We start from the raw sequence: 27,938 nt of genomic DNA on the forward strand, positions 1-27,938 counted from the left end.
TCTTAGCGACCACATGGACGGCAGCCCACCAGGCTCCTCCATCCATGGGATTTTCCAGGCAAGAGATAATACAGTCTAGGTGCATCCAAGTCATTACAAATACCAGAACTTCATTCTTTTTATAGCTGAGTAATATTCCATCATATAAATATATACACAACAGCTTCTTTTTCCATACTTCAATTTTAAAAAATAAATAAATATAAACATTTTATAAAGAAAAAAGTTAAAAAGAAACTAATTTCCCAAGGCATAAAAACAAACAAAAAATCTGAAAATGCCTGAAAACCACTATAGTAAAGTCAGCTGGCTGGGAGATGACAAGTTACTTTCAACTCACTGAACTACTTTACTGAGAAGTACTGATACTTTCAAATCATCTGTTCTTCCTTCATGTTGCAATGGTCAGCTATGCAAATTGTGTGAAGACTACTGAATGCTGAGACAGCTTGGGCAGCCAGAAACACTGTTCAGAGAGTCATATGCACTTTTTCCAAGTAAATATCATCTAAGTCTTTACAATATAAACACCCAGATGATTACTGTTATGTGTTTAGTAATTGATACCAAAGCTAATTTGATTATTTGAGCCTTAGATACCTTATTAGTACAGTGACCATATAATTTATTGCCCAAACTGGGAAACTTGAAGATGAACTTTGGAGCTCTTAATAATCATGCTTTTTCAGGAGGCATAAATGGGCTATCCCACGTCAACTAGGACTAATCATCACCCTTCTTATGTGGCAGTCTCTTGATCCGCAGAATGCTAGAGTGTATCATCCTTTCTACTTTTAAATGTTCCAGTATAACAATTATCTCAAAATCTGACCTTCATTTTCAAAGGCACTAAATAGATAAATTTATTTCATGGACTTCTGAATATACTACTTTCCTCCTCCAATTAAACAGGAAATTGTTGGACTAAATCAATAAGAAGCTTTTGGTTGCCAGAAACAGAAAATCCAATTCAAACTTGCTTATTCAATAAATAGAATTTAATAGTTTCCATTCCTAAAAGATTCAAAGACAGAACTGGCCCAGGTACAGGTTAAGTCAGTGACCCAAAAGGACACTGAAGACTTGATTTTGTTCTGTCTCTTCATTCTACCCATCCTAATGTAGGCTTCATCACAGGCAAGTATTTATGATTCCTGAATTGTTTCTATCGTCTCTCAGTTCTACATACTTCTGTATTAGTATCACACAGGAAAGAGTGTCTTTGTCTCAGCATTCAAAGAAAAGTCAAAGATTTCGGTGTTTATTCTGGGTAAGTTTATATGACTGTCTAGAAACCAGTCTCTGTATTCAGGAGAGCAGGTGCTGACTGGTCATGCACTTTATTTTTGCAATCGATGTTGGGGCCAGATTCTCTGGAACCCAGATGAAAATGGAGAGCCACTAGGCAGAGATGGTCAAAGACTGGGTGGGAGGGGGTGCGGAAAGGTGGTGGTTGAAGTGGGAGTAGTGGGGAGACAGGGCAGATATAAAAGGTGAGAAGATGATAAAAAAGGACTACTACTCACACATCAAGAAATTTCTCTAGGGTACTGACAATGGAAATTGTGAGTAGGGACAGATATGTAAGATAGTAAAGAAACTAAAGCTGCAGTAAATGAATTAAGTCAGAGTTTATGGAAGAGATTGACTAGCATCTCTGTTTTGGGTGATTGACAGGATGGTACTATTCATAGAGATTTAACCGTAGCAAAAGGAGTGGGTGTAAGAGGCGAGGCAGCTGAATTGGGGACATGTTGAGCTTGAATTGACTTTGACTTGAACTTCACAAATAGGCTCTCCAGTGGGTTATTTTACGTTTGTTTTTCTGTTAGAGCCTACTAGTTGCTTACTCAATATTTGTATTCCAATCTCCCCTCTACTGTCAAGGTAACCAATGTACCTGGTTAGAGACATAAATTTTCCAACATCGATTGCTGATAGAGGTGACCAATGAGATGTAAGAAGAAGCTCCTGAAATTCGGAAAGGTTCTTTATATGGCTGGACTTAGCTGGCAGTTGTACTTTGGGATTTTGCCTCTTCTCTTGCCTCTTTCATCATAAATTAAATGGTACACATATGAATAAAAGCCTGAAGCTTTGGGAATACATCTGAGATATAAATGATTCATATTTCAGTACAAGTTAACCTGTATCTACAAAACAATATATGAAATATCAGCCTGGAGCAGTTTGAAGGATATAGGAGTGATAAAATACAGTCTTCACCAACAAGATGTTAGCATAGAGGAAAGAGAAGTTGTAAAATAAACATTCAAATTATTATAATGAAATATAATTATAAAATATAATGAGAGTCATGTCTGACTCTCTGCAACCCCATGGACTGTAGTCTGCTGAGCTCCCCTGTCCATGGAATTCTCTAGGCAAGAATACTGGAGTGGGTAGCCATTTCCTTCTCCAGGGAATCTTCCGGACCCAGGGATCAAACCTGGGTCTCTTGCCTTGCAGGGAGATTCTTTACCATCTGAGCCACCAGGAAAGCCTCAATCATTATAATGAAGTTACATGTTATGGGCTACGAACAGGGAGACTTCAAAGACAAGATAATATTTCGTTGCGAGTTCTGTGGCATATGAGATGGTGCTTGAAGGGTGAGCCAATTTTTAACTGGCAATTGTGAGAAAGGTAGGGTATTTCAACTGGGAGAGGCAACTTGATTAATATGGGAGTTTTTAAAGGAGTAGTCAATTACCCACTTTATTTAAAGGCAAATTTTCATAGCTTGTTGCAAACAGTAGGAAATTAAGTCTATGAATATTTGAGGCCCATTTGATATAAATAGAGTCAAAAGTTTACTTTTTTTTTTTTAACTGAACTGATTGGGTCTTGAGGGCCCATGTGACCTGATCGTTTGATTATTTAGGCACTAGCTGGGTATATTACCTTTTTAAAAAAAATTCCACTGATTATCTCAAATCTGAGTTTGTAAAATCAGTAACATTAAACTCCTACTAACTCATTTCAATGTTTGCCTGTGCACTGGTTTCTCAATCTGTAAAATATGAAACACTGTGTTTCTCAGTTACATGTGGTAAATTAGTTAGTGAAACAGCCACCTTTGAGATTCTTGAAGGAGAAATTTCATATTTTATGTCTCAGTATTGGTATATTGTGAAACACTTTCCTCAAAGAAGGCACATGTAAAACAAATTGAAATAAAATTGTAAAACTAAATATTAAGCCATATGACACCTTCCTAGAGAAATTGAAACATAGATGTATTTACCCCTAAATTTAGTCTGATCCTTCAGTCTTTCAGAATGTGACCTAGCCGTGCCAGACCAAAACGTAATTTCTTTCGAATGGAATGCTGAATAAGACTGTGACATTAAGACTGTTTGTGGCCACAGTGCATGAACCAAGACTGAAAAATGCATATTTCATGCCAGCAATTTAGATTTCTTGTCATATTTGGTAATTCAACTTCTATATATATATGTGTATACACATATAGATAGATACACATATGCATAGGTAAAACTTTTTTAAATTAGGAAAATAGCATTGATCATTTCAAGTACTAAAAGAATTTAAATCAGTTGATTTTCTGTCTCAAGAAAAGAAAAACTTAGAAATGTTTTCAGGAACCAGAAGCTGGAAATGAATTTTTAAAAGCTATGATCAACCTAGACAACATATTAAAAAGCAGAGACATTACTCTACCAACAAAGGTCCATCTAGTCAAAGCTATGGTTTTTCCTGTAGTCATGAATGGATGTGAGAGTTGGACTATAAAAAAAAAGCTGAGTGCTGAAGAATTGATGCTTTTGAACTGTGGTGTTGGAGAAGACTCTTGAGAGCCCTTGGACTGCAAGGAGATCCAAACAGTCCATTCCAAAGGAGATCAGTCCTGGGTGTTCATTGGAAGGACTGATTTTGAAGCTGAAACTCCAATACTTTGGCCACCTGATGCAAAGAGCTGACTCATTTTAAAATACCCTGATGCTGGGAAGGATTGAAAGTAGGAGGAGAAGGGGACTACAGAGGATGAGATGGTTGGATGGCATCACCCATTCAATGGATATGAGTCTGAGCAAGCTCTTGGAGTTGCTGATAGACAGGGAAACCTGGCATGCTGCAGTCCATGGGGTCACAAACAGTAGGACACGACTGAGTGACTAAACAGAAATGATAGAACTTCACTTGTGTTCCAGTGGTTGATAATCCACCTGCCGATGCAGGAGACATGGGTTTGATCCCTGGTTTAGGAAAATCCCACATGGTGTGGGGTAACTATGCCTGTGCACCACAAATACTGAAGGCCAGTGCTCCACGTCAGAAGAAGCCACTACAATGAGAAGCCTGTGAACTGCAACTGGCTTTCCAGGTAACACTAGTGGTAAAGGACCCACCTGCCAATGCAGGAGAAATGAGAGATGCAGGTTTGACCCCTGAGTTGGGAAGATCCCCTGGAGGAGGGCATGGCAGTCCACTCCAGTGTTTTTGCCTGGAGAATCCCATGGACAGAGGAGCCTGGAAGGCTACAGTCCATAGCGTTGCAGAGAGTTGAACACGACTGAGAGACTTAGCGTGCACAGCTCCATGCTCATCATAGCCAGAGAAAGCACACATGCAGCAATGAAGAGCCAATGCAACCATAAAGTAAATTACAATTTTTTAAAAATAAGAAAAAAAGAGTAAACGATAGATAAAAATAATTCAAGACAGATAATACGTACTTCACACATACAATCACACACAGAAAAAAACACAAACAGACCTACATATCATGATCTTTTGGTGTCTCCCATAATTTTTGTCAAAATGGTCATTCCATTCAGAGATATTTATAAAAGTTTCTAACTCATAGGGTACTATTTGTCAGATCATAATGTTGCAGGAAGGGGGACCCCTTCCAGGGCCCGAAACTGGGCTCTTGTCTAACACTCGGAAATGAATTGGCTGAGGAGACACATGTGCTGACAAAGCAAGAGATTTTATTGGAAAGGGCACATGGGTGGAGAGCAGGAGGTAAGGGAACCCAGGAGAACTGCTCTGCTGTGCGGCTCCCAATCTCGGGTTTTATGGTGATGGGATTCTTTTCCGGGTGGTCTTTGGCCAATCATTCTAATTCAGAGTCTTTCCTGGTGGGACACGCATCGCTCAGTCAAGATGGATGCTAGCGAGAGGGATTCTGGGAAGTGGACGGACACGCGGTGTCTTCTTTCGACCTTTCCGGAACTCTTCTGGCTGGTGGTGGCTTATTAGTTTCGTCTTCCTTATCAGGATCTCCTGTCATAAAACAACTCATGTAAATGGTTACTATGGTGCCTGGCCAGGGTGGGCGGTTTCAATCAGTGTGCTTCCCCTAACAATAATAGTAACTAGTATCCATGTAGTATTTTACACGGTATTTTGACATTCAGTCTTTGGTTCTGATCATGACCTTGTGAATTAGACATTATGAATAATGTATCTCCTTTTTATATAGGAAGAAACTGGTTTGGAGAAGATAAGAAACTGCCCTTAGACTGCACAGGAAGCAAGCTAGTTTCTAATGTCTCTTGACAGCTCTTTCTACTGTAACATAATAGTTGCCTTTTATTGTTTTGAATATACTTTTAAAGCCTCCTACAGACCAGTCACTGGCAAACAAGGAATCAGACAAATTTTGTAAACCTTGTGGGAACAGCTCAGTCAAAAAGTTGACTCTCCTCAGGAAAATATAATAATTACCCTACTTTTCATGATGAAAATGTGGTTCTAAAATTTTTGTAGACCTTCATCTATGAATATCAATAATAGAGCTAAGTGTCAATGACCCCACAATACCAGGTTTATGCTTTAAATGCAAGATGGAATGCAAAGCAGATGGGATGCCACGTACCCAAGATAGCTTAATCCATTTCCCGAATCAGCAGCCCTCAAAATGCCTCATTACCAACCCATTTGCAAGGTTCCCCCAGACATGACAACTCAGGAAACCCAAAACCCCAACCAACTTGGATGGGATTTCTAGGTCAAACCCTGAATCCTCTCCTTATTTTCCTTGCCATCACAAAATACACAAAACTTGTCTGAGTCTTTTTTATGATACGAACGTAGAACCACTTCCAAGCTATCCCAAATGGCATTCCACATGGTAACTTGAGTGGAGTGAAATAGATGGTAGAGAAATTATTCATACCTCAAAGAGCAAACTAAAGACCTCCTACCCTGCAATTTAGGCTTAATTTACGGTCCTACAGAAAGAGCTGCATTCAGGAGCTTGGGTGGTCCCACCCTGGTAGGGACTGAGCAAAGTAAAGAAATGCATGAGGCACAGAAGACAAGCTTATAGAACTAAATGCAACTATGATACCAACACAGCAGGCAATATCCACCCTTTTCTGTTGTAATGCATGCTTTTTTAAATGCAGTGATTTGTTCTTGGCCAAAGTGTAACAAAATATGTTCTTTCATTCTTGAGTTTTTCTTCAGAACACTGTGTCTTAAAGGAGACTAATTTCCACCCTGACAAATAATTGGGTGTGGCTATGTGGATGAAAGAAAATCATTTCAATCTCTTGTCTTCTACTCATAAATTAATAGGGCTTAAATATGTGGCATTAAAAAGTAACAGGACAAGAACAGTCAGTACACAAAGGAAGAAATATAAACAGCCAACTATATTAGTAGCCAAAGAAATCAAACCAATAATCAAATAGTATTTTCACCTATTGGCAGAGTTTAACATAATTTAAAATATCTAGTATTTTTTAGGATATGAGAAAACAGATTCTTATTAACTGATGATAAAAGTGTAGATTGATAAAACGTGTCTGGAAAGTAACATGGAAATTTATCAAAAATATTTAATACATGCATGGAAGAACTTCTGAGTCAAAGAATATGATTTATTTTTAAATTATTCGTTAGAAAGCTTGTAAGGGTTTATACATCAATCAGAACAGAATGCTGATTCATTAGACGGCTGTTATTTGGTCACGGCCATGAGGTCACAAAGAGACACGACTGAGTGACTAAACACACGTATGCTGTACTAGTTTTAAAATACTTTGATTAAAAAAATAATAATAAAATAAAATAAAATACTTTGATTATCATCCCGATATGAATCTGCCAGCACTCATTTGAATGTATCCTCCATACTAGATGTTAGTCTATTTTTTAAAAATTAGTGATGTGGTAGGATCTAAACTCTGATTTATGTTTCATGATGTATTTGTTGGTAATATTGAAAATATTTTCACATACTTAGCATGGTATTTTTTATGGAGAATAGAGGAATTTTTATACCCCCTTTCCTGTTAGAGGAAGTACACCAAATAAAGGTAGGCTTTAGGAAAGATATGATTTAATTTTTTATTCTTTGGATGTGACAAACTGGTGATTGCACTAAATAAGAAAATCATAATTAATGAACCACTACTTGCCCCAAAATGGGTTGCTATGGTCTTAGATTTTTTAAAATATTCCAGGTAGTTTTAGTATTGGTTTTACCATACATGCTGTTCTTAAACAAGGCTTCTCTTGTTAATTATTCTGTCCTTGGCTCAAATAAACAGCAGTCTGGAACACACCTCAGCCAACATAGGAAGCAGAAGGGAGAAATCAAAACAGGATGATAAAATTCACACCAATTAGTTCACAAAATAAAAAATGTCCACATGGAAGATAAAATGCCATCTTCTCATTCTCCAACTTTGGCCTTTCACTTGAATAGCAGGATGCAGATTCTCATATTTCAAGATTCATATATTCCATAGCTTAAGACAGACAAATTACCAAATGGCAGTTCCATACCATCGTTCCCATTGTCCGCTACTAGCTAAAAACTAACTCAAATTAGGCAAATTTATATTATGTATCTGAACAAGAACTGACTAAGTTTTCAGGAATCTTGAAAGTAAGCGTCCGGCATGAAAATGGAAAATAAGTTGAAGAATATTAATAAATGTTAATAAAACTTGATAAATACGGAAGTAGAGGAAGATTGCATGGGAAACTTTTTGCTCTGGAAAACAGCTTGATGTGTTTCTCCCTTAAAACTCCATAGATGATTTCCATATTCACATCTGTATTTGTCATGCCAGGGAAGAACTAAAGGGAGGAAGAAAAGGAATGTCAGTGGCTGGCAAGGAACAGGAAAGCCTGCTGTGCTTCAGGAATTCAGGTTTTACATCATACATAGTCAAGATGCTACTCATACCAAAGACAGATCACCATCTTCCCTTTAATTACCTGTGTATACTATCCTGGAAAATATTTTCACATTAAACTTAGGGCTTCTTTTCAGCATTCTTTCAGTATATTTGACAAAGTCACAACCAATATGTTTCAGATGGAACTGCTTAGAAAATCATGCCATATTTTCCATCTATTCATTGATGTCTAACAACTTAGATTTGTGCCTTAATTTCTTAATAACATCTATCAAACAGTGGAAGTGACAGATAGATTCAAGGGATTAGATCTGATATGCAGATGTCTGAGGAGGCCTTACAAATAGCTGAGAAAAGAAGAGAAGTGAGAGGCAAAGAATAAAAGGAAAGATATCCCCATTTGAATGCAGAGTTCCAAAGAATAGCAAGGAGAGATGAGAAAGCCTCCCTCAATGATCAATGCAAAGAAAGAGAAAATGATAGAATGGGAAAGACTAGAGATCTCTTCAAGAAAATTAGAGATACCAAGGAAACTTTCATGCAGAGATGGGCTCAATAAAGGACAGAAATGGTATGGACATAAAAGAAGCAGAAAACATTAAGAAGAGGTGGCAAGAATACACAGAAGAACTCTACAAAAAAGATCTTCATGACCCAGATAACCACGATGGTGTGATCACTCACCTAGAGCCAGACATCCTGGAGTGTGAAGTGAAGTGGGCCTTAGGAAGCATCACTACAAACAAAGCTGGTGGAGGTGATGGAATCCCAGTTGAGCTATTTCAAATCCTGAAAAATGATGCTGTGAAAGTGTTGCACTCAATATGCCAGCAAATTTGGAAAACTCAGCAGTGGCCACAGGACTGGAAAAGGTTAGTTTTCATTCCAATCCCAAAGAAAGCAATGCCAACAAATGTTCAAACTGCTGCACAATTGCACTCATCTCACATGCTAGCAAAATAACACTCAAAATTCTCCAAGCCAGGCTTCAGCAATATGCAAATCGTGAACTTGCAGATGTTCAAAGCTGAATTTAGCAAAGGCAGAGGAAGAAGAGATTAAACTGCCAACATCCATTGGGTCATCAAAAAAGCAAGAGAGTCCCAGAAAAACATCTACTTCTGCTTTATTGACCACGCAAAAGCCTTCGACCGGGTAGATCACAACAGACTGTGGAAAATTCTTAAAGAGATGGGAATACCAGATCACCTGACCTGCCTCCTGAAAAATCTGTATGCAGGTCAAGAAGCAACAGTTAGAACTAGACATGGAACAACAGACTGGTTCCAAATTGGGAAAAGGGTACATCAAGGCTATACATTGTCACACTGCTTACTTAACTATATGCAGAATACAGCACTCTTTTCAGGGAATCTATCTCCAATTGTAAAATGTCCATAACTATAAGCAAAGAAAGCACCATAGAGAAGAGAATGAATTAACAGTTACTATCTGGGAAATATTATTCAAGGTCTATTTGAATAGGCCTTCAATCCTATCTCTATGTCTACAGTTGTGGGGCTAAAAGTAGTATACTCAGTAAGATAGAGTGTCCAGTAAGGTATGATGATACCTACTTGAAGAGAAATCATTTCCAAGCCATTGCACCTTGAATAATTTAAAGGTAAGCACTATTGACATACCTGTTAGACTGACTAAGCTCAGAATACAGTATACATTGATGAGACTTTTGCTATCTATAAATATTAAATAAGCATTCAGTTTTAGACAGTTCTGGACTTTCTGAGTATAGGCACTGTCCCTAAAGATAGGCATATATAGTACCCTATAGTATACAGGAAAAAAAAGAAAGAGGAAAGGAAAACCTATATTTTAGACCCAGCTGATTCATTCTCTCTGAAAAGTTATCTATGGTCTCTGAACTGTCATTTACCTGAGATCTTAATCAAGAAAGCTGAGTGCTGAAGAATTGATGCTTTTGAACTGTGGTGTTGGAGAAGACTCTTAAGAGTCCCTTGGACTGCAAGGAGATCAAACCAGTTAATCCTAAAAGAAATCAGTCCTGAATGTTCGTTGGAAGAACTGATGCTGAAGCTGAAACTCCAGTACTTTGGCCACCTGATATGAAGAACTGACTCATTGGAAAAGATCCTGATGCTGGGAAAGATTGAAGGCAGGAGGAGAAGGGGACAACAGAGGATGAGATGGTTGGATGGCATTACCAACTTGAAGGACATGAGTTTCAACAAGCTCTGGGAGTTGGTGACAGACAGGGAAGCCTGGCACGCTGCAGTCCATGGGATCACAAAGAGCTGGACACGACTGAGTGAACTAAACTGAACTGAACACAACATAGACCACAATACATTATAGTGGAAATAATGATTTGAGAATCAAAAATTGCTAAAGAGCAGAACTGACTTCCATGTTTATTTAAGGACTTTCCATGGAACAATGATTTTTAAATTAAGTTCTTATCTCCTCTATTATAGGGTTTTCCTGGAAGAATTGCAGTTGGGAAAGTGGCCCCTTTCTTATGATTAAACACAGTCATTCAGTGCTCCATGCTGCAATCATTAGAGCTTGTAAACTTCCTTTTGCAGACTTGCAAGAAGGTTTTTTACATTATCTCCATCATAGTTTATGTACCTAAAGAACAAAGATAGAATCACTGAACTCATACAATTGCAAGGTTCAGTGGAATTACGTTATTGAACTACTATTGCTTACAATGAAAGACATCTATTCTCAATGTTACTGTAAGAGCCAAACTGGAAAGAAACTTTCAGATAATCTATGCAAACAAAATATTTGTCTTAAAATTAGTAGAAAATGATTTTTTTCTATTATTATCTCTATTTCACATATAAATGACTTTGATAAAGTCTTCTACAAAAGGAAGTAAAAATATTTTTATATTTCTAAATGTTATATTTGGCTCTTACATAATCTAATATATGGATCATTGTTCAAACTTATAATTTTTAACCCAAATATTTTTGTCATGTAGTCACTGTATAAATTTTGTTTATTAATTTTTAGCACATTGAAGAACAAGAAAGAAAATAATTTATAAAAAATAGAATTTTACAATTGAAATGTTGCAAAACTTATTTAACTCCTTTAGTGCTTAATTTATTCATTTCTCATTTTTTTGCAATAATAGTGTTAAAGTAGATACATAGAATTTAAGATAACTCAGTTTAGAAAAACAATTGGAAATAGATTAAGAGAAAATGATACTATAAAGGGTAACCAGTATTTTTGACAAGTCATGATAAGATACGGGACCTGGTTCTTAAATTCAAGGAACGAACTGTACTGAAAACCAACACCTATTTTTTTTTTCTCCTGTACACCTAGCTACAGTATGTTTCCCATTCACCCTTTGCAACAAGAGTAGTCATACTACTGAGTCCTGACCAGTGAAACTTGGCCACAGAGATGTGCAACACTTCCACACCTGTCTTTCCTCTTCTGCTAATTGAAAGGACCCTACACTAGGACTTAAGGGAGGATAGACCTGCAAATTAGAAGGAGCCTGAGTTTTCAAATGACCATGAAATTGGTTTACAACCAGAAACACATACATTAACTTTTGTGTGAGAAAGAAATAACTCCTATTGCATTAGGCCACTGATATTTTGGTGTTTAATGCTCAACATAACCAATTTAGTAAAGCAAAGAGAAACTTTTAAAAGTTAAAAATTTTACTTCAGTACACATATACATACATATAAGCTCAAATGATAGCATGCATAACTGGAGAAATCTGAATAAGCTCTGTGGATTTTACCCATGTCAAATTCTTGGCATCCTTATTATGCTGTAGTTATACAGGATGTTAATTTGGGGGAATCTAAGTGGAAAAGTACAGAGGCCTTCCTGTACATATATTTGCAACATCCTATATATCTATAATTATATAAAAATAATTTAAAATTTTAAATATTTCCCTTGATTAGAGGTAAAAATTGTTCAAAATATTTAGGGAAAACCAAATTTGATTTTTCTTATTTGTTCACTATATAGGTACAAATGAGGTATTTATATCATTAAAAAAGTTGTAGAATATAGAAACTGTCAAAGTGGAGATTTTACGTCTAATTCTTATGTAACTTTTCACAAAAACTGGAAGACAGTGTAAATTGAAGCATTATTTGGTAAAGATGACTTGATAATGAACTAAAATTATATGATCCAAAACCATAAGTGTCTATTTGAAAAACTAGATTTTAAACAAATTAAAAAAGAAGGTAACAGCTCAGGATTTTTCAAGCATTTTTAATTTTGATTCATATTAGATAATGCTCATATCCACAACACAACACACAATACACACATGTGTATCAGGTGCAGCTTCCATCTACCACTCAGAAAATAATGGAATCAAGAGCACTAGAACAATACAATCATTAAACCAACCTTGACTTCACTCTTACTTACTTTTTAATATAAATTATTTGTCTTCTTCAGGACTTTCTTATTGTCAAAAAATAAGTAGTGATACACTGTGGAAGAACTCTTTGCTAGCTCTTTGTGGTTAGAAAGAATCCACTAGAATGAGTTTCTTGGTCTGTCAGACAAGCTAAGACCTATGCCCGTGGCTTTTTGACAAGTAGGCAAATCATATCATGCTGCCTGTAAAACTCGATGTCTCTGCCATCTCTTTACCAGAGTGGGTTCCACATAGTATCTACCTCACTGGAGATGTGATGCCTGTGATCACTAGAGTAGGAGTTCCTCACTTTTATTGCAAGTGTGTTAGTTGCTCAGTCGTGTCCAACTCTTCACAACCCTATGGACTGTAGTCTGTCCACCAGGCTCTCTGTCCTTGCCTATTCTCAAGGCAAGAATACTGGAGTGGGTAGCCATTTCCTTCTCCAGGGGATCTTCCCAAGCCAGGGCTTCAACCCCAGTCTCCTGAAATGCAGCTGGATTTTTTTCCATCTGAGCCACCAGAGAAGAAGCCACCTTCTGCATTTTATCCTTGTGCCCCAGCAAAGCAAGAACTTACAAGGATGAGAAATTTCTTATTATAGGAAAGAGGTTCAAAGAATGAGACAGCTAAAAAGCGTGACAAATATCTGCTAGATAGCACATATATAGACTAACATTTAAAATAAGATGCTATTGGGGAACTGCAGCTGCAGCCCCTCTGTACAGAGATGCTGGGATGAGGGCCCAGGCCAACCGTGGTCTGGAGCACCTTTGCAGCTGGGGCAAGGTCCTACAGTGCTTCCAGGCAGGGGCTCGCTCCTCCCCTGCAGGCCTCTGCCTTCATGCTCACGGTCAATGTGTGGGGCAACCACTGTGAGTTCTGTTTCACCAGAAAAGGAGGATTGTCCAGATGTGAAGATGCAAGCAGGCATTTTACTGTGAGGTAGCATGTGAGAAAGATGACTGGCTGATGCACAGGCTGGAATGTTCTCCCACGGTTTGTTTTGGGAGAAAACTGGAATCCCTCAGAGACTGTAAGGTTAATTGCAAGAATTCTGGCTATACATAAAATCCACCCAGAAAGAAACCTTCAGAGAAATGGTTAGCCATGAAGGAGTTGGAGTCATATCTGGATAAATTAGATAATGAGAAGAAGGATTTGATTCCGAATGACCTTGCTGCTCTGTATTGCTTTCATTCCAAGCACCTTCAGTTCCCCAAAAATGATATCTTGGTAGTACTCTTCATACAGGTTAATTGTCATAGATTTGCAATTGAAGGTGAAGAACTTTCTCATTTGGGATCAGCAATATTTGCTGATGTTGCCCCAATGTCATTGTGACCTGCAAGGGGAGAAGAAATCCACCCAGGAGAGGAGATTTTTACCAGCTACATTGGCCTCCTGTACACAACAGAAGATATGAATGACTGGTTAAGAGCTTCTTTTTTTTTTTTTTTTTTTTTTTATGCTTGTAAGAGCAAGGATGTACCAACAAAGACAAGGATAAGGCCAAGGTGGAAATCTGGAAGTTCACCTATCCCCCAGAGGCAGAGACATGATCAGATACGTTTGCAATGTATTGAGTTATGAAAGGCCAAGCACTACACAAGTTCCCCCAGTGAGCTGCTGGAGATCTGCAAACCCAGCCAGGAGAAGAGCTGCATGTTTGAGGACAGGAACACGTACAGGATGCACATGATGTGCCAAGCATCTGCTTGTACATGCAAAACTGGGAGGGAGCCCTACCATACAGACAGAAAATCACCCAGCCCTACAATAAGCACTGTCCGCTGTATGCCCTCAGCCCCCACGCGGCTGAAGTTAGGAAGACTGTAAGGTGGGCCTAGAGAACAAAGCTTCTGGGGAGAGAGCCCTGAAGAAAGCCATGACCAACATGGAAGTTTCTCTGCATGTTTTTAGTTGCTTAGTCATGTCCAACTTTTTGTGACCCTGTGGACCGTAGCCTTGCAGGTTTCTCTGTCCATGGAATTTTCCAAGCAAGAATACTGGAGTGGGCTGCCATTTCCTACTCTAGGGGATCTTCCTGGCTCAGGGATTGAACCCATGTTTCCTATGTCTCTGCTTTGGCAGGTGGATTCTTTACCACTGCATCATCTGAGAAGTCTCAACAAAGAAGTAGCTGATGGCCAAGATAACCTGGACGATTTCTGAGATCAAACAGAAACTGGAAAATCACTGATACTGTGCCAACATTTGAGCTTTTTAGTTTTTATTTAAACCCTGGTGCAGAAACCTTCAAGGATTTGACTATTTCAAATCATACACATCATGCCAACATTTCTGTAAACTCAATGGAATGGAAACACGACTCACACTTAAACCTTATAGATGGCTTACTTGGATTTTGGTCTTAATCTTTTACCTTAATGTCAAATTATTATTTGAATTTTTTTTCTAAAAGAGAGAATGGCATGGTTTCATATAATATACCTCAGACAGATTGACTTTAAAATTGCAGTTATTTTTTCCTTCATGCCTACTGTAATGTTATGAACAATTAAAAAGGTAGTAGTAAAAAATAAATAAATAAAAGGTTATTTTTCTACTTGGCAGTTAAGAATTCTGGCAAACACTGCCTCAGTCAGGTGATGAAGGTCAACCTCACCCTAATAATAATTCGTGTACTCCCAACACAGTGTGGTGTCATGAGAATGGAAGTGCATCTCTGTGACCATCCTCCCCAAAAGGCACAATCTCATTTAACAATGAGAAAAGCATCAGGCAAGAGGCAAAATATCTGAAGAGCACTCTTCAAAACAAAATTATCAAAAATAGGCAAAGAGTGAGACTCTGTCATAAAGCAGAGAAGGCGAAGGAGACATGCTGACTAAATATAATGTCCTGGAAGGGATCTTGGAACATAAAAGACATAGGAAAAAGTTAGTGAACCCTAAATAAAATGTGGAGAACTCCTCAGACTTTTGGCTAAGATTAAATGTGAATAAAATGAGAAGTTCAGTTAAAAGTAATGTACCAGTGTTGGCTTCTTAGCTGTGACACATGTACCATAGTAATATAACATTAATAATAAGAGAAACTGGGCATGTGAAGGGCATAGGGGAACTTGCTGTACTGGCTTTTCATCATTTCTGTAAATAAATTTTAAAAAACTAATATTAAAAAAGAATACTTTTACACCAGCTGGTTAATGCTCTTGTGGACACTGGAGTGAAAATATTCCCCCATTTTCTTCCTCACTTTTCATTAATGACTGGTAAAGTACCTTATGACAACAGTTTTACTCTTAAGTTTTTCAAGTTTTTAAGTTTCACGCTTAAGTTTTTTTTAAGACATTATGATACCATTGTCATTTGTGGCTTCTTTTGATTTTAACCAAGATTGATTCAAAGTATTTAAGTCTTGTAATTTTCTATTTTGACAGCGTCTCACAAAAAATCACAAGCAACTGAGACTAACAATTTCCATAGACTATTAGATCTAGAAAATATTTCTATGCTGAGGTTATATCTAGACAGTAGTGGTTCAGAGTTACATATCCTGATAGGCTCTGGGGCTGGGGATATTCTTATTCATATTTAAAATGGGATTTAGCCTGTGATTGTGAATATTAAGGGGCTGAATCAGTTTTTCTCATTGAATGAAAGGCATATCTCTTCTCCATATGGAGGTAAACGGTGGGGGATTTACCACAGGAATTTAACAAATCACTACAAAGTTGTTCTGAACATTTTCAAAAAATAGTGTTACTTATAAAACTGACGTGTAGCCAAAATATACTAGGTTGAACCCTTTAATTAAAGTCCAATTTGTATTCAAGAACATACCTGTTATGTCTGAATTCTCAACCACTGAGGAGTAACTTTGTTAAAAAGTATTATTTAAATCTGATTAGCTGCTGACTCTGCCAGAATGTCAAAAGAGAAGGAATTGTAAACCTTTTGGGCAGGGTATGGGTTTGGTGAGATTTTCTAGCAACCCTGTGTTCACAGACATGCAGTAAACATTCTGTCTACCCAGAATGTACCTCTCTGCCAAAATTCAAACTAGTTTGATATTCATGATGCTCATAATGTTTCAAACATCCAACTAGTTCTGATGTTTATAACAAATAAAAGGGATTTAGTTATAACTTGTAGTGATACAAGCTGTTCTTTAAAGGACTCTTTCAAAGACACTTTTTATATGAAAACAATGATTAAAAGCAGCAGAATGATAAGTTTTAATGAAATGTAAACTTATATGACATTGTAAGAGAGGTATTTTTATATCTTAATGATGAAAATAATACTTAAGGACTTCTTTCAACTATATTGACAAGAGTAATTTGTTCAAAGTAGATCTCTGCCAATGTTTCCTTCCAATGAAAGGTTTTGAGCAGAGTCTCAGAAACTAGCATAAAGATTTTTGGGTAATATAGCTACCCTAGAACTGGAGCCAGCCATAGGATATGAACAATTCTGGCACAGAACTTGATAAACAACCTTAGTACAAAAATTTCCAATGCCAAGACAGTTAATTAATATATATAAAACTTCTCTGCATAGCTAAACATGTCCATTGTTTTTTTTTTTTTTTTTGCTTTCTCATAAAAATTTTTTCATACTGTTGATCATCGTTGAATCCTTGCCTCTCATTATTTCTATGTTATCTTTCTGTCCTTTGGGAATCTTTTGCCTCACCACTTAAATAAGAGATAAATCCACGCACCTTATGGGCACCTTATCTTTGTCAAAGGAGGCAAGAATTGGAGAAAAGACAATCTCTTTAACAAGTGGTGCTGGGAAAACTGGTCAAGCACTTGTAAAGGAATGAAACTAAAACACTTTATAACACCATACACAAAAATAAACTCAAAATGGATTAAAGATCTAAATATAAGACCAGAAACTATAAAACTCCTAGAGGAAAACATAGGCAAAAGACGCTCTGACATAAATCACAGCAGGATCCTCTATGACCCACCTCCCAGAATAATGGAAATAAAAGTGAAAATAAACAAGTGGGACCTCATTAAACTTAAAAGCTTTTGCACAATGAAGGAAACTATAAGTAAGGTGAAAAGACAGCCTTCAGAATGGAAGAAAATAATAGCAAACAAAGCAACTGACAAACAATTAATCTAAAAAATATACAAGCAGCTCTTGCAGCTCAATTACAGAAAAATAAATGACCCAAACAAAAAAATGGGCCCAAGAACTAAAAAGACATTTCTCCAAAAAAGACACACAGATGGCTAACAAACACATGAAAAGCTGCTCAACTTCACTTATTATCAGAGAAATGCAAATCAAAACCACAATGAGGTACCATTATACGCCAGTCAGGATGGCTGCTATCCAAAAGTCTACAAGCAATAAATGCTGGAGAGGGTGTGGAGAAAAGGGAACCCTCTTACACTGTTGGTGGGAATGCAAACTAGTAGAGCCACTACAGAGAACAGTGTGGAGATTCTTTAAAAAATTGGATATAGAACCGCCATATGACCCAGCAATTCCACTGCTGGGCACACACATGGAGGAAACCAGAATTGAGAGAGACCCGTGTACCCCAATGTTCATCGCAGCACTGTTCACAATAGCCAGGACATGGAAGCAACCTAGATGTCCATCGGCAGATGAATGGATAAGGAAGCTGTGGTACATATACACAATGGAATATTACTCAGCTATTAAAAAGAATGCATTTGAATCAGTTCTAATGTGGTAGATGAAACTGGAGCCTATTATACAGAGTGAAGTAACTTAGAAAGAAAACACCAATACAGTATTTTAAGGCATATATATGGAATTTAGAAAGATGGTAACGATGACCCTATATGAGAGACAGCAAAAGAGACACAGATGTAAAGAATGGACTTTTGGACTCTGTAGGAGAAGGCAAGGGTGGGATGATTTGAGAGAATAGCATGGAAACATGTATATTATCATGTGTGAAACAGATCACCAGTCCTGGTTTGATGGATGAGACAAGTGCTCAGGGCTGGTGCACTGGGATGACCCTAAGGGATGGGATGGGGAGGGAGGTGGGAGGGGAGATCAGGATGGGGAACACATGTACACCCATGGTGGATTCATGTCAATGTATGGCAAAAGCCACTGCAATACTGTAAAGTAATTAGCCTCCAATTAAAATAAATTGATTTAAAAAAAGATATTTCTTCTCTCTGTTACTTTTGTTTCTTTCCCTATTCATAGTTGGACTCCAGAGGGCCACCCATAATTACCCCAGAGAATCATTTCATAGGATATAGAATTGAAAAGTAAAGTGATTTTAAACATCTCCACACTGAACTATAGTATGCCCACACAAGGGCATAAAATCATTCATCTTCTGACTGGTGTAGCTACAAGGTAAGCATAGTGAAAATGGGTTCTGTTTACACTCCTGCAAAAGAATGAAATCTTCCTGTAGAAGGAATTTGACTCTCAATTACCTTTGCAGTCATCTAATGAATTCCATACATTATTTTTAAAAAGATACGTATTTGTTGATTAATGAGTGATTGGGGAATTGTTGCAGTTGCAGAATCTGGATTATCTCATTTGCTTAGGACTGCTTTTAGTTTTTTAATCAGGACTAATTTTGCACATAGGCAAATGATGACCAACTATGCAGCATAATTTTAGGGTGGAAATATTATTTCATAGAGAATAAAGGTTTCAAAATCTAGTCCTATCCCATTAATCCAGTAGCATAAATTATATATCTCTATCTATAATTGTTAGACTTTTAGCCCTCTTAGAAATAAGTGACTTAATGATACTTCCTAAGTGAATGTGACATATATCCAAACAGTTCTGATGGAGAAGTGGTGATAACGGATAAGAAATGATCTGAGAGAGATAGACTTAAAGGTAATAAGGTTTAGGGTTTTTTAGCAATAGCTGAAAAGCAGAGGGGAATGGTATATATGAAAATGGGAGACTATAAACAGTTAGTGAGTTCTTCTATAAAAAACTGCCAAACTCACAACATAAAGTTGATCGTATTTGTGATTTCATGGTGAATATAAACACGATTCTTACCAAGATTCACAAAAGCTTTACAGCTGTACTTTGACTTGGAGAAGATTTCAATCTTCTGCTTTTAGCTTCTAACCTTCAGTTAGAGTCTGTTCATCTCAAAAACAGTCATAAGGTCCAGTTCACTTCTCTCCTAGATTCTTTGAGTTGTGCATTTTTTAAAGAAATCTCAGAAATAAGACGTTAGGGAGCAGAAAAGAGTCACGATTCTGAGTCATCTGCAGCGGCTCTTGGGGTCACACTTGGCTCTCTGAGCGGAATCACAAATTCTGCCCAGAGTTCTGCTGCCCAGAGCTGGTGAAGAACCTATGAGGGGAGGTGAAAGGCCTTCATCCCTCAGACAAGAAGAAAGAGCTCTCAGATCCTTTCAATGATGAAGAAAGGAAACAAGGAAACCCTTGCCTGAAAATGTAAAGAAAAATATGGTGGAAAGAAATATAGAAGAGAGCTTATACAGGACTTGATTGATATGGGTTACAGTTATCATGAATCCAATTCCTTCATCAATAACTGAGGCATATGATGAGCTTGTTCCTGTCTCTTTGACCACAAAGTATGGAGGATTTTCCATTAACTCGAGAGCCCTGCAGTTTAGACAAGCATCAGAATCTGAAGATGACTTCATTAAAGAAAAGAAGAAACAATCTTCAAAGAAGCAGAAGATGAAGGAAGGTGGTGAGAAGATAAAGAAGTGAAAAGATGAGACATGACAAGGAGAAGAAATCAAAAAAATCTGAGTTTTCCAAAGCCAGTTTCACAGCCCTCAATGCCAGTAAGGAGAAGAAAAGGAAGTATTCTGGCATGTTAAAGAGATGCTGAAGAAATTTTAGAAGGAGAAAGAGGCACAGAGAAAATTGAGGACTGTGGAAACTGGGGACAGTTCTTAAAGAGTTGGGAATACCAGACCACCTGACCTGCCTCCTGGGAAATCTGTATGCAGGCCAAGAAACAACAGTTAGAACTGGACATGGAACAATAGACTGGTTCCAAATAGGAAAAGGAGTACACCAAAGCTGTATATTGTCACCCTGCTTATTTAACTTACATGCAGAGTACATCATGAGAAATGCTGGACTGGATGAAGCACAAGCTGGAATCAAGATTGCCTGGAGAAATATCAATAACCTCAGATATGCAGATGATACCACCCTTATGGCAGAAGGTGACAAAGAACTAAAAAGTCTCTTGATGAACATGAAAGAGGAGAGTGAATAAGTTGGCTTAAAACTCAACATTCAGAAAACTAAGATCATGGCATCTGGTCCCATCACTTCATGGCAAATAGATGGAGAGACAGTGGAAACAGTGGCAGAGTTTATATTTTTAGCTCCAAAATCACTGCAGATGGTGACTGCAGACATGAAATTAAAAGACACTTACTCCTTCAAAGGAAAGTTATGACCAACCTAGATGGCGTATTAAAAAGCAGAGACATTACTTTGCCAACAAAGGTCCATCTAGTCAGGGCTATGGTTTTTCCAGTAGTCATGTATGGATGTGAGAGTTGGACTATAAAGAAGGCTGAGTGCCAAAGAATTGATGCTTTTGAACCATGATGTTGGAGAAGACTTTTGAGAGTCCCTTGGACTGCAAGGAGACCCAACCAGTCCATCCTAAAGGAGATCAGTCCTGGGTGTTCATTGGAAGGATTGATGTTGAAGCTAAAACTCTAATATTTTGTCCACCTAATGTGAAGAACTGACTCATTGGAAAAGACCCTGATGCTGGGAAAGATTGAAGACAGGAGGAGAAGGGGACGACAGAGGATGAGATGGTTGGATGGCATCACCGACTCAATGGACATGAGTTTGGGTGAACTCCAGGAGTTGGTGATGCACAGGGAGGCCTGGTGTGCTGCGGTTCATGGGGTTGCAAAGAGTTGGACATGGCTGAGCGACTGAACTGAACTGAAGTGAAAATGCACTATAAATCCACAGATATCATTATAGTGTTGACTTAAATTCTATGTTGTCTGATGAAAGTATTGTTACCTCAGCCTTCTTTTCATTTATTTGTGTGAAATACTTTTTTCCATCCCCTTACTTTCAGTCTTTGTGTGCCTTTAAAGCTGAAGTGTCTATTATAGGCACTATATACATGACCTTGCTTGTGTATTCATCAGAAGACTCTATGGCTTTTGATGGGGGCATTCAGTTCATTTTCATTTAAATAAGTGCTGATATGTTTGCTTTTATTGTCATTTTGTTAGTTGTTCTCTGGTTGTTTTACAGGTTGTTTTGTTTGCTTCTTCTTCTTTTGCTCATTTTCTCTGTGATGTGAACTGATTGATCTTTTTTTTTTTTACTGTTATTTTTGGATAGTGTGTGTGTGTCTGTGTCTGTGTATGTTAGATTCTTGTTTTTCAGTTACTGTGAGGTTCATCTATAACCATATGTGTGTGTGAGCATGTGTCTGTGTGTGGGTATGTGTGTCAGATAAGTTGATGGCCTCTTAATTTTGAACACATTCTTACAATCCTTCATTTTTGCTCCCTCACAGACATTTAGTGTTTTCAACATCATATTTTACTTGTTTTGTTTTGTGTACTCCTTAGCTATTTATTGTGGATAGGGTTGATCTTACTATTTTTATATTTTAACCTTCTTATGAGCTTTATAAGTGGTTCATGTTTGCCTTTACCAATGAGATTTTTATTTCATGTTTATATTTCCTGGGTGATTTTTTTTTTCTGCTTAAAGAAGTAGCATTTCTCATAAAGCCAATTTAGTGTTACTAAACTCTTTTAGCCTTTGGTTGTCTATAGAATTCATCTGTCCATCAAACAGAATGATATATTTGCTGGGTGGAGTATTCTTGATTCTAGGTTTTTTTCCTTTTGCCACCTAGAATGTATTGTGGTATCCATTCTGGAGGCTTCAGAGTTTCTGCTGAAAAGTAAGCTCATAGTCTTATGGAAATTCATTTGTACATAAGTAACTACTTTTCCCTTGGAGATTTTAAGATTCTCCCTTTATTTTTAATTTTTGTTATTTTAATTACCATGTGTCTTGATGTAGACTTCTTTTAGCTTATCATGTTTGGGAATTTCTTTGTTTCTTGGACCTAGATACCAGTTTCCTTCCTCAGGTTATGACAGAATGTGGAGAGAAACTAAAGAGCCTCTTGATGAAAGTGAAAGAGGAGAGTGGAAAAGCTGACTTAAAACTCAACATTCAAAAACCTAAGGTCATGACATCCAGTCCCATCACTTCATGGCAATTAGATGGGGAAATAATGGAAACAGTGACAGACTTTATTTTCTTGGGCTCCAAAATCACTGCAGATGGTGACTGCAGCCATGAAATTAAAAGACACTCGCTCCTTGGAAGAAAAGCTATGACCAACCTAAATAGCATATTAAAACACAGAGACATTACCTTGCTGAAAAAGGCCTGTCTAGTAAAAGCTATGGGTTTTCCAGTAGTCATGTATGGGTGTAAGAATTGGACCATAAAGAAGGCTAAGCCCTGAAGAACTGATGCTTTTGAACTGTGGTTGGAGAGGACTGTTGAGAGTCCCTTGGACTGCAAGGAGATCAAACCAGCCAACCCTAAAGGAAACCAGTCCTGAATATTCATTGGAAGGACTGATGCTGAAGCTGAATTTCCAATACTTGGCCGCCTGATGTGAAGAACTGACTCATTTGAAAAGACCCTTTTCTGGGAAAGATTGAGAGCAAGAAGAGAAGGGGGCAGCAAGGATGAGATGGTTGGATGGCATCACCGACTCAGTGGACATGAGTTTGAGCATGCTCTGGGAGTTGGTGATGGACAGGGAAGACTGGTGTGCTGCAGTCCATGGGGTCTCAGTGAGTCAAACACTACTGAGCTACTGAACTGAACTGCACTCCCCAGGTTAGGGAAGAGAAGTTTTCAGATATTATTTGTTCAAATAAACTCTCTGTCCCTTTCTTTCTGCTGTCTCCTTCTAGGAATCCTGTAATGTGAGTGTTAGTATTCTTGATGCTTTCCCAGCAGTCTCTTAAACTGTATTCATTCTTGTTAATGCTATTTTCTGTTGAGCTTGAGTAATTTTCACTATTTATCTTCCAGTTCACTGATCTATTCCTCTGCATCGTTTAATCTACTGTTGATTCTTTATATGGTGTTTTTCGTTTCAGTTGTATTCTTCAGCTCTGTTTGATTCTTCTTTATATTTTCTAACTCTTTGTTAAAACTTTCAGTGTGTTTATTCATTCTTCTCTTGAGTTCATTGAGCATCTTTATTCTCATTACTTTAAGCTCTATCAGTTAGATTGCTTATCTCTTCTTTATTTAGTGCTTTTTCTGAGGTTTTATCTTATTCCTTCATTTGGAACACATTCCTCTGTATCCTCATTTTACCTAATTCTCTGTGTTTATTTTTAAATTGCTATGTAGTTCAGTTACATTTCTCAGTCTTGGGGAAGTAGTTACGTTGGAGATGTCCTGTGAGGACCAGTAGCACACTCTCCTCTAATCACCAGAACAATGTGCTGTAGGAATTTCCCTTTTTCGGCTGTGCAAGCCCTTCTGTTGTGGTGAGTCTAGTTATTGTGGATGTGCAGGAGGGCATTACTGGCTTTCAGCCCAATTTGGCTGCCAGGTCTTGCTTTATAGAATGGTTGCCAGCTCCCTGGTTGGTGGGGCCAGGTTCTATGTAGCTAGCTCTGAGACCTACAGGCTCCCAGGATTTATGCTGGCTTTCTGGTGGGCAGGGCTGGGTCCCAGAAGAAGAGTTGCTGTACAAGGGGTGGGTGGTTAAACCCCTGGCTCTAATAGGCTACAGGAAGAACTCTCAGATGGCACTTGCCAGAATTAGTGTCCTCACAGAAGAGTAAGCTTTTCCAAATGGCCTTGAAACTCTGTCCCCAGGGGGAGTCCCAGTTACACTCTGCCTCTCTAAGAGGCTTGCCACAACCACCAAGTGGTTTGGATCTAGGCTTCTTTCAAACTACTGCCCCTGTATTAGAACTCAGAATGTATGAGATATTTGTGTGTGCCATTTAAGAAGAGTGTTTCTGTTTTCTGCAACACTCTGGCTCTTATTTATGCAAGCCCTGCTGGCCTTCAAAACCAGATGTTGCAGGATCTTGTCTTCTAGGTTCAGGACTCCCAGGCTTTGGAGCCCAGTAGGGGCTCAGACCCCTGTTTCTTTGTGAAACACTCTACAGTTAGGATTATCTTTCCATTTTTGGGATCATCTCCCCAGGGGTGTAGGTCTTGACTACACGGAATCTTTGTCCCTTCTACCTGTCTCATTGTGGTTTCTTATTTATGTCTTTAGTTGCAGAGAACCTTTTCTGCTAATTCACATGTTGTTATCATAGACAGCTGCTTTGCAAATAGTAAATTTGGTGTGCCTGTGAGTGGAGGTGAGTTTGGAGACTTCCCACTCCACTGTCTTGGTCACACGCTGTACACATTAAACAGAGAAGTTATATGCTGTGTACATCATATCTCAGTAAAATCATTATTAAAAATATATAATAGGGGCTACTTAAACCAATCATTTAAACAATACATGTGGAAAAATTGAAAGAACAGTTGCAGAAACTGGTCAAGCAACTGTTTTCACAGTAAGCAAAGTTTCATGTTGTCAATGGACTATTGATAATCCATACTTCTGATCAGTCAACCAACAGAATTAAAATTTTCCCTAAAAAGATAAACAGGTGACTTCAAAAAAGAGATTAAGGTCTCATTTGCCTGCTTGAACTGTTGTCCAAGGATAATTTGTTTGAAAATTAATATATGGGTAGTAATGTCTTACCAATATCAAAATGGATCCAGAGAACATCATATATCTTATGAATATTTTGTGTCATAAATACAAAGTGACCTCACAAGTTTAATAAGGCAATCTCATCTTCAGAATCTTTGGCACAAAAATTGACTGAAGCATTTAGAAGCCTTATGCAAACCAAAAAGGAATATTCTACATTGTCAAAACAAAAATGGTCTTATGTGGATACTTTATTAATTCAATTTAATTAATCAATTAATATAATTTTAATAATTAATTAAATATTTTATTTATTAATTATTATTTATTCCAATATCAGCATGTTCTACCCTTACTAGATATCATAATCTCCATAGATCCATTGATCAGGAAGGCATAGACAGTGAGAGATGTGTGGGCTTGTATAAAGACCTTGAGAATACACCTTGAAGGAAGAGTAAGAATGCATCATCTCTACTTCTGTCCAAAGGAAATCTGCTGCCTACTTCAGCAAGACCACAGATATCTACTCTGAGTAATTAACTATAACTACAAATCCTCACCTGGAGGAAGGCATGGCAATCTTCTCCAGTATTCTTGCCTGGAGAATCCCATAGACAGAGGAGCCTGGTGGTCTATGGTCCATAGGTTTGCAAAGACTCAGACACAACTGAAGCAACTCAGCATACACACATGCATAAATCCTCAGTGTTGAGATGTGTGTATTTGTGTGTGTGTGCCTACCTGTGATTGAACTCTCATAATTGATGAATATATTTTAAAAAATATATCTAGCATTTTATTTCTAGATACTTTTTTCTAAGCTTTCCTCTCTAAATTCTCCTATTTGTAGAAATAACATTTCCCTCTTCATTTGAAAATAGGCCTCAGATCCTTTTAAATATTAAATTACAAGTGTTATTTGAATAACCTGATGATAAAGAAAACCATCTGAGCTAGTTCATACACCTTGTCATAGGAACTCATCATCGACTTAAGATTACCTAGTCAGAAGATGTAGACTTAAGAGAACAGACATGTGGACACAGAGGGGGAAAGGGAAGTTGAGACGAATTGGGAGAATAGGATTGACATAAATCTCTACTATGTGTAAACTAGATAGCTAGTGGGAAGCTGCTGTGTAACACAGGAACCTCAGCTCAGTGCTAGAGGGATAGGATTTGGGGTGTGTGAGGGAAGTTTAAGATGGAGGGGATATATGTATATACATATAGCTGATTCACTTCATTGTACAGCAGAAATTATCACAACAATGTAAAACAATTAAGCTCCAATAAAAAAAGGAATATAATTCACTGAAATATGTATCTTAGACACATACATTTAAAATAAATTTTGAAATAATAGTGGTTGAAATGTGATGTGTCCCAGAAAATGTCAAAACACAGACATTGCCAACAGTAGGTCTTTCTACTGAGGAAAGGTTAGCTCAGAGTTTATTCTCAAAATTGTGTTCAAATTTCACCGTTATCTCCCCAAAGTAATTGGTTGTGTAACTCGTTGACCATAAGAGCAATTAAGTCATAGTCCTTTCACAGAATGGCTTGCCTGGTGGCTCAGTGGTAAAAAAATAATAATAATAATAATAATCTGCCAGCCAATGCAGGAGATGTGGGTTCAATCCCTGTGTCAGGAAGATCCCCTGGAGAAGCAAATGGCAACCCACTCCTGTATTCTTGCCTGGAAAATACCATGGACAGAAGAGCCTGGTGGGCTACAGTCCACAGGGTCCATGACTTAGCAACTAAATAGCAACACTTCTCACAGAAACAGTTTATGCAATCTTTGGCAATTGATAGCCCTGTGATAGCTCTGATGAAACACGGCAGTTTCGGAAGCCTATATCACATACTTTTTCTATGATAAACATATCCTGATTACATTTCAACTTGGATTTTATTGCATATTATTGATAATTATAAGCCTCTTTTTGTGGTTTGAGAGTTGCTTGTATACTATGAACTTAATCTGTGATCATTTGCCAAGTTTAACTTAATAAACCTAATATGAATCATTTACCTTATTAGGTAAAAAGACTAAAAATGCAGCCTTTTTTCAACCTCAGTATCCCAAATGAATGAAATTGGTGCATTATCTTGCATAAAGCAAAGTCTGTTTTTGAAAGAAGAGTGAAATAGTACAATCCCCTCTGAACACACAGTTTGGATTTTGAGTAAGTTATCACCTAATATTAATATTTAATTAATTATATGAGTACATTTTAAAGGAGAAAAGAATGTGTAATTTACAAACATTTCCTTAAGATAAGACACTCCCCTAGAGGAAGATTTCAACGAACAAAATCTTATATTCTAAAGTCTGCACCTCACTGATGACAAGATACTAGGTAGCTAGAAATCTGGATGAAAATAGTGTAACACTTTGACTTTTGAATGAAAATTTACAAATATATTTGTGGGACAGAGTAGAGCACATCCCTTTATAGCTGGCTAAGCATTTTCAAATTATCCTAGAACCACACTCATATTAAACCCAAGCAGTATCAGGAATCAAATCAAATCCATATTACAATACCACAATAGAAACTTCATGTCTAAGCTAAGAGATCAGTGGGAACAATGCCGTGTGTGTCTTAGTCAATAGTGAAGCAAATATTTCGAATAAATAAATGTAAGATTATGAGTTGTGCAAGATAAAGCAAATAAATACAAAACTGAGAAC

The 27,938-nt window shown here is 37.5% G+C and overlaps 1 pseudogene; it reads left to right on the forward strand.

Moving 5' to 3' along the window:
- The first annotated feature begins 13,263 nt into the window (after positions 1–13,263).
- LOC110151472 (N-lysine methyltransferase SMYD2 pseudogene) lies at positions 13,264–14,476 on the forward strand (annotated as a pseudogene).
- The last annotated feature ends 13,462 nt before the right edge of the window (positions 14,477–27,938 follow it).

This window comes from Odocoileus virginianus, chromosome 19 (genome assembly GCF_023699985.2).
Source record: "Odocoileus virginianus isolate 20LAN1187 ecotype Illinois chromosome 19, Ovbor_1.2, whole genome shotgun sequence".
NCBI lineage: Eukaryota > Metazoa > Chordata > Mammalia > Artiodactyla > Cervidae > Odocoileus > Odocoileus virginianus.